At 37.9% G+C, this 16,607-nt stretch overlaps 1 protein-coding gene across 1 annotated transcript in view; it reads right to left on the minus strand.

Moving 5' to 3' along the window:
* The window catches only part of KANSL1L (KAT8 regulatory NSL complex subunit 1 like), a 157,646-nt gene extending 143,510 nt beyond the window's left edge, over positions 1-14,136 (minus strand). Inside the window, 1 exon segment of the mRNA XM_055290472.2 lies at positions 14,055-14,136. The gene's annotated coding sequence lies outside the window, so the exon portion shown is untranslated.
* Positions 14,137-16,607: the final 2,471 nt, after the last annotated feature.

Here is a 16,607-nt window from a genome sequence, read left to right on the forward strand (position 1 = left end):
GATAAAGATACGGAAAAACTAAATATAACAAGTAGAGAAAAGAGGCTGGGTGCAGTGGCTCATGCCTGTAATATGAGCACTTTGGGAAGTCAAGGTGAAGGATTGCTTGAGCCCAGGAGTTCGAGACCAGCCTGGGCAACATAAGGAGACTTCTTCTCTACAAATACTAAAAAATGTCTTAGGTGTGGTGACATGTGCCAGTGGTCCCAGCTACTTGAGAGGCTAAGGCAGGAAGATCACTTGAGCCTGGACATTGAAGCTGCAGTGAGCTGTCATTGCACCACTGCCCTCCAGCCTGAGCAACAGAGCAAAACACTGTCTCAGAAAAAAAAAAAGATACACATGGCTGGGCACAGTGGCTCATGCCTATAATCCCAGCACTTTGGGAGGCCTAAGAGGTGGATCGTTTAAGCCCAGGACTTCCAGACCAGCCTGGGCAACATGGTGAAATCCAGGCTCTGCAAAAAAATGATAGTGCCACTGCACTCCAGCTTGAGTGACAGTGCAAGACCCTGTCAAAAAAAAAAAAAAAAAAAAAAAAAAAAGCAGATTAGTATTTAAGAAATACAATTCGTAGCAAAAAGAGAAAGGGAAAAAATGCAAAGATTAAAAGTGGCTAAGGCCCATTTACGGTAGAGAACTAGAGTAAAACATATATACAAAATCTCTGGTGAGATCTCTAGGGCTTACTAGTAGGATAGGTAGCTTCCAAAATGACTTTAATAATCCCCACCCTCTTAGTATTCATGCCCTTGTTTAATCCTCTCCTAGAATAAGGACTGGATTTAGTAACTCACTTTTAATGAAAATGTAGCAGAGGTGATAAAATGACTTCTGAGATTAGGTAACAAAGAGACTGTGGCTTCCATCTGGCCACCCTCTCTTATTCAGGGAAGCCAGCAGCCATGTTATGAGCTAGAAAGACCCACATGGTATAGAAATGATGTCTCCAACCAACATATAGCAAAGAATCTGAGGCCTGCTAACAGCCATGTGAGTGATCTGAGAAACAGATCCTTCCCAGTAACGCCTTCAGATGACTGTTGCTCTAGCCAACACCTTGATTAACAACAGCCTTATGAGAGACCCTGAGCCAGAGGCACCCAGCTAAGCTTACATGCCTATATTCTTGACCCACAGCAATTATGAAATAACACGTAATTTAAGCCACTAAATTTGGGGGTAATATATTACACTGTAATAAATAATGAATATACTTGGATATGAAGACTTTTAAGCTCTAGTCTATGAAAGGCTGGGACATATCATAGCTCTTATTCAGGGATTTCCATTAAGTCCTTCTGTATTCTATTCCCAAGTGTACCCTTAAAAAACAAACAACAAAAAAAAAAAACCTAGCCTAAACAAGTCTCTGTACTTTGCAACCAAAAGAAACTAATGAAAATAGCTATGTCTCCTATAATTAAAAAAGATTAAATTATGTTCAGTATAGTTTTAGCATAAAATATAAGTACATTTCTTCCAATTATTTAAATTATCTAGATATATAATCATTTTATATAACAATGTTTCCCAACTGAATATTCTAAACTACCACTTCTGATGACTTCCATATTATATAAACAACTACACTTATCACTAACACTTCTAAGCTCTACAAAGGCTTGGATTTTTGAACAGTTTTGTTAACTACTGCATCCTCAACATGCAAATCTATCTGACATACAGAAGATGCGCAACAAATAACCTGGTGAGAAAATGAGTGGTTGCCAGTATACTTAAAATCCAAAGTTGTCCTTACTATAGCCTACAAAATTGATATTATCAGGTTCCTGACTACTTTGCCTTCTACAACTCTTTCCATGAATTACTGCACTCCAGAAACACTGGCCTCTATGCTATACTTGAAACACACCAAGCAAGTCTCTTGACACAGTGACTTTGTGTTTGCTATTCTCTCAGCCTGAAACAATTTTTTATAAATAAGATGGCTGGCTCCCTCACTTCATTTGTTTCTGCTCTAAGGTCACCTCATCAGAGAGTCCTTCCCTGACCAATATATTTTAAATAGCTTCAGCCTCTTGGTTCATGACTCTCCATTCCCTTACACTCTTTATTGCTCTTCACAGCACTATTGCTACCTGACATTATATTACATTCTAGGAAAGAATGTAGTTTAAGTGCAAGAACTCAATGTTCTAATCTTCAGTATTAGAATAATGCCTGGTACACAGTAATTATCATGTATTTGTTGACTAAATTCATAAATGAATTGATCATGATATTTAAACGCATTTCAGGATTTTGGTACTCACAAGTAGTAACAACACCTATTTCAATTACTATTTTTTAAATGTACAAAACAACAATATATAGAAAGGATACTATGTTCAAGTATGGCTTATTTCATGAATACAAGACTGGTTCAACATTAAAGAAAACAATAGGCCAGGCGCGGTGGCTCACGCCTGTAATCCCAGCACTTTGGGAGGCCAAGGCGGGCGGATCACAAGGTCAGGAGATCGAGACCATCCTGGCTAAAATGGTGAAACCCCGTCTCTACTAAAAATACAAAAAAATAGCTGGGTGTGGTGGTGGGCGCCTGTAGTCCCAGCTACTCGGGAGGCTGAGGCAGGAGAATGGTGTGAACCCGGGAGGTGGAGCTTGCAGTGAGCTGAGATCGTGCCACTGCACTCCAGCCTGGGTGACAGAGCGAGACTCCGTCTCAAAAAAAAAGAAAACAATAACTAAAATTCACCATATCAATAGACTAAAGAGAAACCATATGATGTCAATAAATGGAGAAAAAGCATTTGACAAAATTCAGTATCCATTCATGAGAAAAACTCAGCAAATTAGGAAGGAGAGGGAATGTCTTTAATCTGATAAAAAGCATCTACACAAATGCCTATAGCTCACATCACAATGGTGAAAGACTGAATGTTTCTGCCCTAAGACTGGGAATGAGGCAAGGTAGACATTTCTCACCACTCATATTCAATGTTGTACTGGAGGACCTAGTTAGTGCTATAGAGCAAGAAATAAAAAGCATAAATTAGAAATTAAGTAAAACTGTCTCTATTCACAGATGACATGATTTTCTACACAGAAAATCCCAAGGGATCAAACTCCTCGACTAATGAATTTAATAAGGCAGCAAACACAAGGTCAACATACAAAACTCATTTATATTTCTGTATGCTAGAAATGAAAATCTAGCAATAGAAATTTTTAAACAGTAATAATTCCAACACCTGCAAAAATGCTTTGGTATAAATCTAAACAAAAGATGATGCACATGATCTATACTGAAAAATACAAAACACCCATAAAAATATCAAGACCTAAATAGTGCATTACACTATGTTCACAGATAAAACTATTCAATATTGTTGTGATGCTAATTCTCCTCAAACTGATTTACAAGTTTAGACACAAAATCTTGGCAGGACATTTTGCTGATATCTACAAGCTAATTCAAAGATTTATATGAAAGTTAAAGGAACCAGAATAGCCAAAACAATTTGGAAAAGAACAAAGTTGAAGGATTCAGACAACTTAACCAATTTCTAGTAGACAAGACAGTGTGGCGTTAGCAAAAGGATGAAGACATAAATAGAAAGAACAGAGCTCAGGAACAGACCCACGAACATATGGCCAATTTTTTTTTTTTTTTTTTTTTTTTTGAGACGGAGTTTCACTCTGTCGCCCAGGCTGGAGTGCAATGGCGTGATCTCGGCTCACTGCAACCTCCACCTCCCAGGTTCAAGTGACTCTCCCGCCTCAGCCTCCCAAGTAGCTGGGATTACAGGTACCCGCCATCATGCCTGGCTAATTTTTGTATTTTTGTAGAGATGGGGTTTCACTATGTTGGCCAGGCTGGTCTTAAACTCCTGACCTCAGGTGATCCGCCTACCTCAGCCTCCCAAAGTGCTAGGATTACAGGGATGAGCCACTGCACCTGGCCTGATTATTTTGACAAAGATACCAAGGCAATTAAATGCAGAAAGCCTTGTTTCTTAAATCATATCACTCTAAATTAATTGGACATCCATAGGGAAAAAAAAATAAAACTGAATACATATTTCATACCTTATATAAAAATGGTCAGACCTATCAGAATGAATCATGAGCCTAAATGTAAAACCTGTAACTATACAACTTCCAGAAAAAAAATTAGAAAAAATGTTTGTGACACTGCTTTAGGCAAAGCTTTTTTTAGATATGACACCAAAAGCTTTATTCACAAAAAGCTGCTAAATTGGACTTCCTAAAAATTAAATACTAAATAAACTTTTTAAAATAATTATTTAAAATAGAACTGTTGGGAACCTCTGACATATATATTCAGAAGATAATGTGTTCAAGAGTTCGCAGAAATTAGATGTACATATTACTGAAGGTCACTGAGTTTATCATTCAGATTAATGCTGAATAGTGGTTTTGACCATGACATAGCTTTAAATTTTATTTATTTTTTTAGGTATTATTTCATTTATACAGATAGTAGACAATTTGTTCAAGGCAAAATGAGTAAGGAGGAATACTGATTTGAAAAGCATAAAAACTATTTTATTTTATTTTATTTTTTTTTGAGACGGAGTCTTGCTCTGTCACCCAGGCTGGAGTGCAGTGGCGCGATCTCGGCTCACTGCAAGCTCCGCCTCCCGGGTTCACGCCATTCTCCTGCCTCAGCCTCTCCGAGTAGCTGGGACTACAGGCGCCCGCCACCACGCCTGGCTAATTTTTTGTATTTTTGGTAGAGACGGGGTTTCACCGTGGTCTCGATCTCCTGACCTCGTGATCCGCCCGCCTCGGCCTCCCGAAGTGCTGGGATTACAAGCGTGAGCCACCGCGCCCGGCCCATAAAAATTATTTTAAAAAATTTTTATTTTAATGTTTGTGGGTACAAAGATGGTGTATGTATTTATGGGGTAGATGATGGGTATGCATGGTGGCTCATGCCTGTGATCCTAGTATTTTGGGAGGCCAAGGCGGGAAGATCACTTGAGTCCAGGAGTTTGAGAGCAGCCTGCGTAATATGGTGAGACCCTGTCTCTCTATAAAAAAAAAAAAATATATATATATATATATATATATACACACACATATATTTTTATCCAAGACTAATTGGACGTATCCAACTGATATGAAGAATTGGTCTTCATATCCAAGTGTATTCATTATTTATTACTGTGTAATATATTACCCCCAAATTTAGTGGCTCAGGTATATACATATATATATCAATAAAAATTTAAAAATTAAAGAACATGTTTCAAGACAGAGTCAACAACGTCTGACAAAGACTTAACAGGAATTAAGGGAAAGGAAGCAATCAAGGATGACTCCTAGGTTTTTGGCTTGAGCAACTGGGTGCTCAGTGGTGCTATTTTCTGAAAGGGAGCAGACTCGGGGAGAAAGAAAGTTGAAGAAAAAAAAAATAAAAATTTCTGTTTTGGATATGTTACTTTTTAAGTCTCTTTTAAACATTCAAGTGGAAACAGCTATAAAAACAAGTCTGGAGTTCAAGCAAGAATTCATAATTAGAGAGATTATTTTGCAGAGTCACTGGCATATAAATAGTATTTACCCTAGGGAGTGTGTATAAGCAAAGGGAAAGGAGCCTAGGACAAAACGTGGGGGTTTACTCATATTTACTTGAGCAAAGGAACTATAAAAGAGGAAGGGCCCTAAAAGAAAACTGAAAAGATCATCAGTGAGATAGGAGGAAATCCGGAAGTGTATGAAATCAAGATACCAACGTGTTTAGAAGTCTATAACATGGTCAGTTCTGTCAAATGCTAAAGAGGTCAAGCAAGATGAAGATAGCAAAGCCAATATTACTTTTTAAGGAATGTGTTGAGAAGTCTTGCTTTTAAAAGGTTACATATTAACTAAATATCCAACTCCAGCAGCCTCTAGCCATTCTATCCTACCTAAGCAGAGGAAAAACTGAGAAGCACTAGTGAAGTTCACAGCCCAGGGCACAGGCTCATTGAAAGACAGACCTTATCACTGGAATACGGAACATCTTTTCTATCCTTACATCTTATTAAAAGCCTACTTACTAGAGTTCCTTTTACTCAGCACATCATGTTCAGCTTTCGAGAGAAAACGACAAGGCACACTGAAGGGCAAACAACATAGTTTGAAGAGACAGCAAGCATCAGAAACAGATTTAGACACAGCAGGAATGTTGGAATTACCAGACCAGGAATTTAAAACAACTATGATTAATATGCTAAGGCCTCTAATGGAAAAAACAGACAACATGCAACAAATGACAGGTAATGTAAGAAGAGAGATGGAAATTCTAAAAAGAGAATAAAAATGAAATGCTAGAAATCAAAAACACTGCAACAGAAATAATGTCTTTGATGGGTTTAGTAGAAGACTGGATGTGGTGGAAGGAAGTAGCACTAAGCTTGAAGATACAGCAATAGAAACCTCCAAAACTAAAAAAGGAAAGAGAACAAAGATGGCAGGGGGTTTGAGGAAGAAGAGAATATCCAACCAAGAACTGTGGGACAATTACAAATGGTGTAACATATGCATATGGGAATACCAGAAGGAGAAGAGAAAAAGAAAAAATAATTGAAACAATAATGACTAAGAATTTCTCCAAATTAATGTCAGACACCAAACCACATATCCAGGAAGCTCAGAGAACACCAAACTATCACTTAATAAATGAAGCACTATATAAAATTATATTACATGAAATTTTATATACAATAGTATACTTACAACAAATGGTCCATTTAAAAATTTTTACTAGAAATTACTTCATCACATATTTTCCCAAAATAGATCAAATGCTACATAAAGGCAGGTGTTATGTGTTCACTCATCATGGTACTGTAGAATATTTTATGGCACATAGCAAGCAGGCTCATAATAAATATTTCTTGAACAAATACTATCCAAAATGGTAAAATTATTTTAAAATTTCAAGGAAGAAAGTTCATGAGATATTATTTTATTGTGAAGGAGTCTCAAGGCAAAAAAATTATGAAACATTAGTATAGAATGCAACTGTCCAATAGAAATATGAAGTGGCTATATATGTAATTTTAAACTTGCTACTACTAGACATATTTTTAAAAGTAAAGAAACATGAAAAATTAAATTTAATGTCATCTTATATATAAAGTATCATATATCAACATGTAATCAATACATAAACATCTTGATAAGATATTTTCTATTCCTCTGTATGTGTGCCAAGTCTTGTAACCAGGGATCAACTATTGACTACCATATTTCAGTCCCCCAATTTTTTGGCCAAATCTGTTGTTTAATATTTTTAGGCACCTATAGTATTCTAGGCTATACGGAAAGTTTATGGAAAATAAATCCTCAAATAGCTTTCTAAAAAGCACCTGGATCTTCCTATAAATATTCAGTTTCTAATTATTTAGGTTTCCAATTACACACACAATTGGGCAGGAGTATTTGGATCCTTGCTAAATCTAAGAAATGTCTTTACAACTACTAAAATATTATATTACTCTAGGCACCACCATCATCTTTGATGATTATTTCTTTCATATACACCCAAGATACTTAGGAACAAGAGGTCCCTTTTCTAAAAGAATTTAGTCTAATGATGCAGAACTTCAAAGAACCTAGAAGGAAGAAAATTGGAAAAAGGAATTAAACTTTTTGTCACAACACACAGAAACGAAAATATCAAACACAGAATTTAAGAAGCAAAACTAAGTTATGAAAATATATCAGTCCTCTTTCAAAGTAAGCAACTAGATACATAATCTTGATTCTATCAATAGGAAACAGTTCTAGATAATCCAAAAACCAACTGTGTTTCTTGGGTATAAATTTTACTTTTATTTTTTCTCTTTTTTTTTTTTTTTGAGACGGAGTCTCGCCCCGCCACCTAGGCTGGAGTGCAATGGCACAATCTCAGCTCACTGCAACTTCCACCTCCTGGGTTCAAGTGATTCTCCTGCCCCAGCCTCCCAAGTAGCTGGGATTACAGGTGCGTGCCACCATGCCCAGCTAAATTTTTCTATCTTTAGTAGAGATGGGGTTTCACCATGTTGGCCAGGCTGGTCTTGAACTCCTGACCTCGTGATCTACCCACCTTGGCCTCCCAAAGTGCTGGGATACTTTTACGTTTTTACAACAGAATTTTCAACTTACATTCCAATTTTACTAAAAAAAAAAAAAAAAACAAAAACAAACAAAAAAAACAAAAAAATTCCTTAGCACATCAGCAACCCAGAAATGTTATAGATGAGATGGCAAAACAAAACAAAAACCAATCTGTTATAAAACTGTTACAGATAGTCTATCAAGTACATAATCCTCCAGTAAGCAATTCTAAACTCAGCGTATCTCCGGTTTTTTTAAGAAGTCTTATTAAAAAACACCAGAGAGAATTTCAGTAAGACAAGACAAAGCTTATGTCTTTAAATAATAAACATTTTTTAAAACAAGAAAGAATTTTTTTCGTTTTTGGTTATACTAACTTAATTATAAATAAAATTAATCTGATAAAAACAAGGGGGGATTGTAAAGTTAAATCTACACCATAAATTCTAATTTTTAGACTACAATTTAATCCAAAGAACAATCACTGTGAATTAATAAGGCATTAGTTGCAATTAGTTGCTCTGAAATTATTATAAATAAAATTAAGTTAATCTGATAAAAACAATGGGTAGACTGTAAAGTTAAATCTATACCATAAATTCTAATTTTGGGTCTACAATTTAATCCAAAGAATGTTCATTGTGAATTAAGGAAAGCATGAGTTACTATTAGTTGTTCTGAAATTGTGTAACAGTAGTCTCCCCTTATCAGCCATTTCACTTCCATGTTTCCAATAACCTGTGGTCAACTGCAGTCCAAAAACAGGTGGATACAGTACAGTAAGATATTTTGAGAGGGAGCAAGAAGAGCACATTCACGTAACTTTTATGTATAGTTATAACTGTTCTACTACTGTTGTTGCTAATATTTTACTATGCCTAATTTATAAATTCAACTTGATCATATGTATGTATGGTTAGAAAAAAATAAAGTATATATAGGGATAAGTACTGTCTGAGATTTCAGGTACCACTGGGGATCTGAAACATATACCCCCAAAATAAAGATGGACTACTGTACTACAAATAAAAGGTCTTGCCCTGTTGTCTCCAGACTTTCCATTAGGAGTTTAATCTATATTTTTTAAGATTTATAAACCATATATATTTACGAATTTAGCATTAATTAAATGCAATCTGATCCCTTAGGCATCGTGAAATATAGTAAAAGCCATCATCCTCAAAAGGTGCATGTACACAGTGAGATAATTACCAAGTCACTAGTTACTGAGTTGGTCTAGACAGTTAATAATCAGACCTTTACAAATTAATACATAGGTCACATATTTAAAATAATTTTTGACAAACTTTCTAAAGAAAAATAAAAAATTTGCTAATCTAATCTCAACACTCAGAGTTGAAACTGATAATCTATATAAGAACCACTCTTCCTCCTGAGAATGTGCATTAAAGATTAAAGGCCAAATCTGAATTTTTATCCCCTAAAATACTGCTCCAGATTCTGATTTATGTTCTAGAATGCATACATATATTCCATATATGCCATGGAAAATATCCTATCCAAATCTGCCCCTGAACATTAAATTTATTCTTTTAACTGGAATCTGGAGAATCCCAGCTCTCTTAAATGCAGAGCAAAGAAACAAACTAAGAAAAAAGTATCAGAAAGACAGATTTATACTTAACGCTAAAATAAAGTGAAAAGACTACCAACAGTATTTTGAGAGAGGGGAGAACCCTGAAGTAGGGCAAATAATAAATTATTTCCACACTTGTGACCTAAATGTTTCATATAGCTAACCTAGGCTAATTACAGAAGAAAGAGTAGAAAAAAGACAAATTCTTTTAGCAAAATATGAGAACTTTTTAAACATTATCACTAGACTATAAGGAGACTAGAGGAGTACAGTCGTGCCACTGCATTTCAGCCTGGGTGACAGAGAGACATTGTCTCTACAAAAATTTAAAAATAAATAAATAAAAAATATATGAGGATTCAAAGTTACTGAATTGTAGTAGGGAAAAGTCCAATTAAACAAACAAACAATGAGCTCACACTGGTAGTTTTATTCCTCAAAAATACAGGAATTAATGGAAAGTAGGAATACAAAATAGTGTTGTTTTCAAGATTTCTTCATGTCACTTTATAGGAATTCTCAATTTACTGCAGTAAATACTGCAGTAATTGGCATGACTAGGATTCAGTCAGCTCAGTACTTTATATTCAATGTTTTATAAGCAAGAACTTCTTCCACTTTGAAAACTATGCCTAAAAAGGAATTCTCTTTGAAGACTAAAGGAATTTAATTAAAGATAAAGCCACTTGGGTGGCTACATAACACATCAAACAGATCACACTTCAAGCAGAATTATACTTTTCACTTGTAAGTGCATGACTCATAGGAATACAAATGAAGTCATTTTTTTCTGTGTATATCGATTTGGATCCAAAAATCTACATGTAGAAGTACACTATCACATTTGCTCAGTCTATATACTTTGGCTTCAATTTAACTTCACATGAATAAACACTGATTAATGACCTACTGCCAAATAAAAATTTGTTTAAATAACACACTTGAGAATTGTCTTGGACTGGAAACAAAGCCTCAATATTATATAAAATAAACAAAAAGTTCAGGAATATTTTTAAAATATTAACAAAGTCTCAATATTATTAATGAATTTTCATGTCCATATAGAAATGTTTCTAAGAACCTAAAAATAACATCAAGTATTTAAAATTTCCATTATGAATAGTCTTTGGATTCTTATTATAGACTATCAACTGGCAAGTTTAATAGTACCATTTTTATTAACATTTGCTGGGTGTTTATCCCACATGATTAGGGAATAAGGAGTACAATTCAGTGAAAAGTCCCTATAAAACAACATTTAAAAGAAAAAGAAAGGTAGCAATCTCTTAGAAATTATATATCTTCCTTGCCTTTCTAAATGGAACATACTAAAAGTAATGTAAGATTGTATTTATGATTCAGGGTCATCATGATGTAAATTATTCCATTAAAGTACTATAATGCAGTATCAGCTTTAAGGATAGAGCTATAAGAGATATGCTTTAAAATCAGTAAATTAGTTGCTAATTGCCCAATAACTGTCACTCCTGTTGCAAGCAGCCCCATTCCTTTCTGTATCTTGATGAACTCAATCAGTAAACAACCCTAAGCACAATTCTGTACCTGAAGAAAGCAGCTCTCTGCCTTCTTCAACTACCATCTAATACTATATAGACAAAATAAGGGTATGGAGAGATTATCTGAATACATGAAAACAAGGATTACGTATTATTTATGAGATTTATGTGGTAGATTAAAGGGCATAAAGGATCCTATAGGCAATAAGAAGTGAGCTACCAAGAACAATCTCAATGATAAAGGAACTTCAGATAGCAGGCATCATTTTTTGTCAAACACAGTAAAAGCTACAAGTGAAACTACATTGATCAGTGAAACCTTTACGTTAATTCCATAGAAGACAGACGAATGAGTAAAGGAAATGAAATAATCTAAGGTATCATGATAAATGGCATCAAAATTGGATGAAGTTCTTGGATAATGCAGCAGTTGGGCTATGAGAAATTAATTGACCTTTTGGTAGACAACTGTGATCAGATCACTGAGGCCTCACCTGAATGAAAAAGTAGTAAAAGTTATGAATCCAACAATAATAGTATATTACTAACAATGTACTAGTAAACTGAGTAAAACAAAAAGCAAAAGACAATTTCCTGATCTTCCACAGATAAAAAAGATAAATATTAACCCACTGGCAAGTATTTATTGAGCACCAAGTGATCTGCAGCATGTCATACATGAAATATATTTCTTTCTCTCAGGCACTTTACAATAAGTTAAAAAATAAAACAGATACATCACAGATCAGAGTGAAAAAATTTAAAATGCAAATTAAAGCAAGGTTTTTAGTTTTAAAGCCTAATACTAGGTGATAAACAAAGACATAACGGGAGGCACACACATACCACTAGATCAGTATAAATCAATACAACATTCTGTAATTTGGTGATGACATAAGAGCCTTAAAAAACACACATACAAACAACAAAAACAGACTCTTTGGCCCAGTAATTCCTCTTCTACAAATCTAAGGGGGGGAAATTTCAAAGATTTATGTAAAAGGATATTGTCCTGTAGTGAAATACACACTAGCAAAACCAGAAACATCCCACATATGTGCCAACAGAAAAAATTTAAAATGATAGTTACATGGTGAAATGTTAAGCAGCTATTAAAAATATTTTTCAAAGAATAATGATATGGGAATGTCTGAGTTAAATGAAAATACCATATCATTTCAGTTTTAGGAAAAATACACATATGCATACAGAAATATTTAAAGTACAAAATATTCATATTTTTCTTATTTGCACTCATCTTTTTTCCAATTACTTTATAAATAAGATTTAACAAAATAATCAATTGTTATTTGCAAAGGCGCATCATGAAACAAAATTAAAATGTAAATGTTAAAAGTCAATGTGAGAGAATTGGCCTGGATTAAGAAGTTTCACATAAAAAATTACTCCACCAGTTTGCAGGAGGGAATAATCTATGTAGATTAAAACCATGAGAAAATGGTTGCAGACGCTGACACTGATCTAAGTAGGTGGAAACTGAAGGAGAACCAAAGATAATGGTTACAACAGATTTTAAAGATACTCGAATATATTCTATTTCATGATTGTTTATATTTCCCCAACATGTGGGCTTTTAAAAAATTCACTTTTGTTATAAAAATAACACTACTTGGCAACTGGTAGAGATTAGGAATCACTTTTCCTAATACAAGGCATTTCTTCTTTCTTACCATCTCTTAAGACAGAGACCATATTATGAAACTTTACAAAAACGAAACAAGTTTGACATCAGAGAGATGACTAACCCAAAGAAATGGCTAGTTATTAAGAACGGGAAAGGCAGAGACCACTCACTGCTAAGCCTTTCTCAATACTGAATTATTTTTAGCGCCATTTTTTCCTAGTCAGAAATTGCTACTTTTGTCTGCAGTGCTCACAAATATTTCACTTAGGTTTTGTGGCTAACAAACCTGCCCCATCCAGCAATATTTAAAATTATTACTGACCCAAACCCAGATGAAGTTAAGCAAACTGACTAAAGACGAAGGAAGTTTCTCTCTTAAACCTCGCCAGAACATGACTGTCCTGAAGTTTGAGGAATCAAAAACGGAATGTGCTTACCACAGTTCAAACAAACACAAAAACAAAAACGGACTCTCCCAGAGTAAGAAGAAAACATTACAAGAACGTCCATCTAGTGCCTGCCCTCCCGACTGCAAAGCCAGCCTCTTTCCTTTCCTGTGGTTTCTGAAAGGGCCAGGATACCGCCTGGTATTTCTTGCTACCAAACACCACGCAGTCTGACTTTCTCCAGCAAGACCGGTCCCTTCCTCAGCACACCGAAGTGACACAAACTTGGAAGCACCATCCCTCAAAAATCCCCTAGATTCTGCTCTATCTCATCTAACTCTAAAGCCCAAATCTACGTTTTCCTGAAAGAACGTGTGAAATAAATAAAATAGGGGTCTCATCAAATCCAGTCTGCTGCGCCTCAGAGCCGCCTCAAAAAACCCGTCACCACACCCGCAACGGGTGAGGCTCAGCCGATGAGGCAAGGGGCGGGTCCAGGAAACCACGTGTTCTGCCTTCTGCGCACGCGCCAGCCAAAACAAAAGGGAGGTCTGCCAAGCCCCACCCCCCACGTGACCAGCGTCTGGGTCCGCCCCCACCCCTCCCTAGACCCCTTCCCTCCCCAGCTGCCAAGGCTTAGGTTTAGCCGTTTAAATTTGGCTGTGGTCAGACCCCTGGCCTAGAGCGCGATCCCGTGCGGAGACCAGAGTCCAGCAGCCCAGAGGATTCGGGGGGCGAAGGGGCTGCCGGCCGGTCGCCTGACCCGCAAGTCCACCCGGCAGTCTTCTCCCCTCCCCGCGCTGCCGCCGTCCCCAAGAGGGAAGACCCACCCCCGTCATCCCGCCGCTGAGACGCCGGCCACTCGCCTGCTGGGGCGCCCTGGCTCCCCTCCGCCGCCGCACCTTCGGTCCGGCCGTGGTGGGGGCTGCTGAGGTGATCTCTAGCTGCCCGCCCGCCTCCCCCACCCGGGGCGCCGCTGACTCGACTCCAGAGCGCGCCCCGCTCCCGCCCCGGCCGCCGCCACTGCCGCCGCCGCCGCCGCGGTTTAACAGTCCGCCTGCTGCCCGCAGCTCCGTGCGGCTCGGGGGCACGGAACCCTGCCGCGGTCTGGGAGCAGCGGGCGGGGCCCGGCGCTAGCCAATGGCAACGGGGGAGGGGCAGCGCCATGCAAATGAAGCGGGTGGCGGGGAAACCCCGGCAGGGGGCGGGGCTTGCAGAAGCGGCTCGGAGTGTTCTGGAAGTGGCAGGAGCACGACGCCCTTAACTCCGGTGCGGGGGTTACCTCGGCTCCCTCGGGACGGGTTCCGTGCAGCTCCCGCTTCCTCCCTTCTCTTTCCCAGTGCCATCCCGGGCGAGGGGGAAAAATAAAAACACGGCCAGGAGACTTCCCACCCCTGCGTTGCTATTTTTGTACCTCCGTGACAGAAAAACAAAACCCTGAGGAAAAGTCAGGCGACTTCATTCCCTGCCGTCCGCGCCGGGGCCTCGACTACTCCTGGAGTCTGCGGCTTTCGCCCGCCGCTCCACAGGCCAGTTTTAAGAGATTTCTCACAATTGTCAAGTCCGCAAGCCTCCGTGCGTTTGCTTTTATTTGGGCCGTGCGCTCAAATCCACTCATAATTCTTTCTGACCTCCGAGGGGCCCTGAAGTAGGTGACATATTTGCCTTGGATCCAACTGGGTGGTTTTATGATTAAAAAAAAAAAAACCAGACAAAGCATTTTTAAGTCTCTACAAATCTGGTTTGAGTGGCGCTGGACTTAACTCCCCTCTGCAGTAACGCAGTCAAATAAATAAACGGAGTTTATGTGGAGATAGTTGGCCAGCGACACCCAAAAACACTTCTGAGCGTCTTGCACCTGGCCCCGCGCTCCGCTCACCACAAAACAAACCTGCACCTGGGCACTTCCCCAGCCAAGAACTCGATTTTTTTTAAACTAAACTCTAAATGTAGCTTCTTAGATGTTGTATCACAGTCTTTCCTAAGCACCTAATTTACACATGAAATGATTTAAGGAAGGAAGAGCACTAGGCTTTTTAAGCCAGAAGGATAATAGCCATTATTTTAACCTTATCAATTGGATAAGATCCCGGGGGCGGAGGAGGGCAGAAGTCCAAGGAATTGCAGTCATAACAAAGCGTAATCCGTAACATAGATAACTGGAATTGGAAAATTAGCTACTTGTTCCTGGTTCTTCTAGTAGATTGTGATATTACTGAAATAATTTTTATGACCAGCTGCATTTATTGGAGATATATTTTTTAAATTACTGAATAATTGCACCTCGATATGGGGCAAGGGAAGAATTTTAGGGAATTGATTTACTTTCATTGTAATAAAAATTGTAAGCTAATGATGTGAAAAATAAATCAGTAAGTATTTATTGGATATTTACCACATTCAAAAGACTGTCCTAGTCCCTGGGGACAGAAATGCAAAAATGAATAAAGTATTTTTTAAAGTTTTGTTTTTTTAATTAGCAGTTTGAGACGTCTAATAAGCATGTGTTAAGATAGATCAAAGGAAGATTCTGGATTTGAGTTGGACGTTTACAAGACTTTAGTTGGACGTTCAAAAGACTTTAGAGAGAGGAGGAAGGCATCAGTAGTTCAGGAGATAGTGTCCTTGGGTGGTTTGAGGAGATGTTGTGTGAATATTTGGGGGGTAGAAAAGTACATTGTCAACTAGATTGAGTAAATCTTGAATGACAGGAATTCAGATTTTAACCTGAGGGAACTGTAGAGACATCAAATCATTTGATGGTACAGTTTTCTCCTGTGAAATAATTTTTTGTTACCAAACAAAATATTTATATATTTGCCAAATGTTTATTGAACACGTTTTGTGATGGCTAATGAAGATATATTAGTAAACAAATTCCCTGTCCTCATGGAGTTTATAGGGGATGACAAAGGGATTAAGCTTTGTAACTACACATATAGTGATTCATACAGCATTTCTACATATATTATCTAATTTGTTCATCACATAGCCGTGGGAGGAGGTAGGCTGTTTCCAAAACTCTAGATTAATTTTTTTTTTTTTTTTTTTTTGAGACGGAGTCTCACACTGTCTCCCAGGCTGGAGTGCAGTGGCGCGATCTCGGCTCACTGCAAGCTCCGCCTCCCGGGTTCATGCCGTTCTCCTGCCTCAGCCTCCCCGGTAGTTGGGACTACAGGCGCCCGCCACCAAGACTGGCCTTTTTTTTTTTTTTTTGTATTTTTAGTAGAGATGGGGTTTCACTGTGTTAGCCAGGATGGTCTAGATCTCCTGACCTGGTGATCCGCCCGCCTCGGCCTCCCAAAGTGCTGGCATTACAGGCGTGAGCCACTGCACGCGGCCGCTCCAGATTAATTCTTTCATCTTCTAGTCAGCCCTGCCGC

Source organism: Symphalangus syndactylus, chromosome 8, assembly GCF_028878055.3.
Source record: "Symphalangus syndactylus isolate Jambi chromosome 8, NHGRI_mSymSyn1-v2.1_pri, whole genome shotgun sequence".
Lineage (NCBI taxonomy): Eukaryota > Metazoa > Chordata > Mammalia > Primates > Hylobatidae > Symphalangus > Symphalangus syndactylus.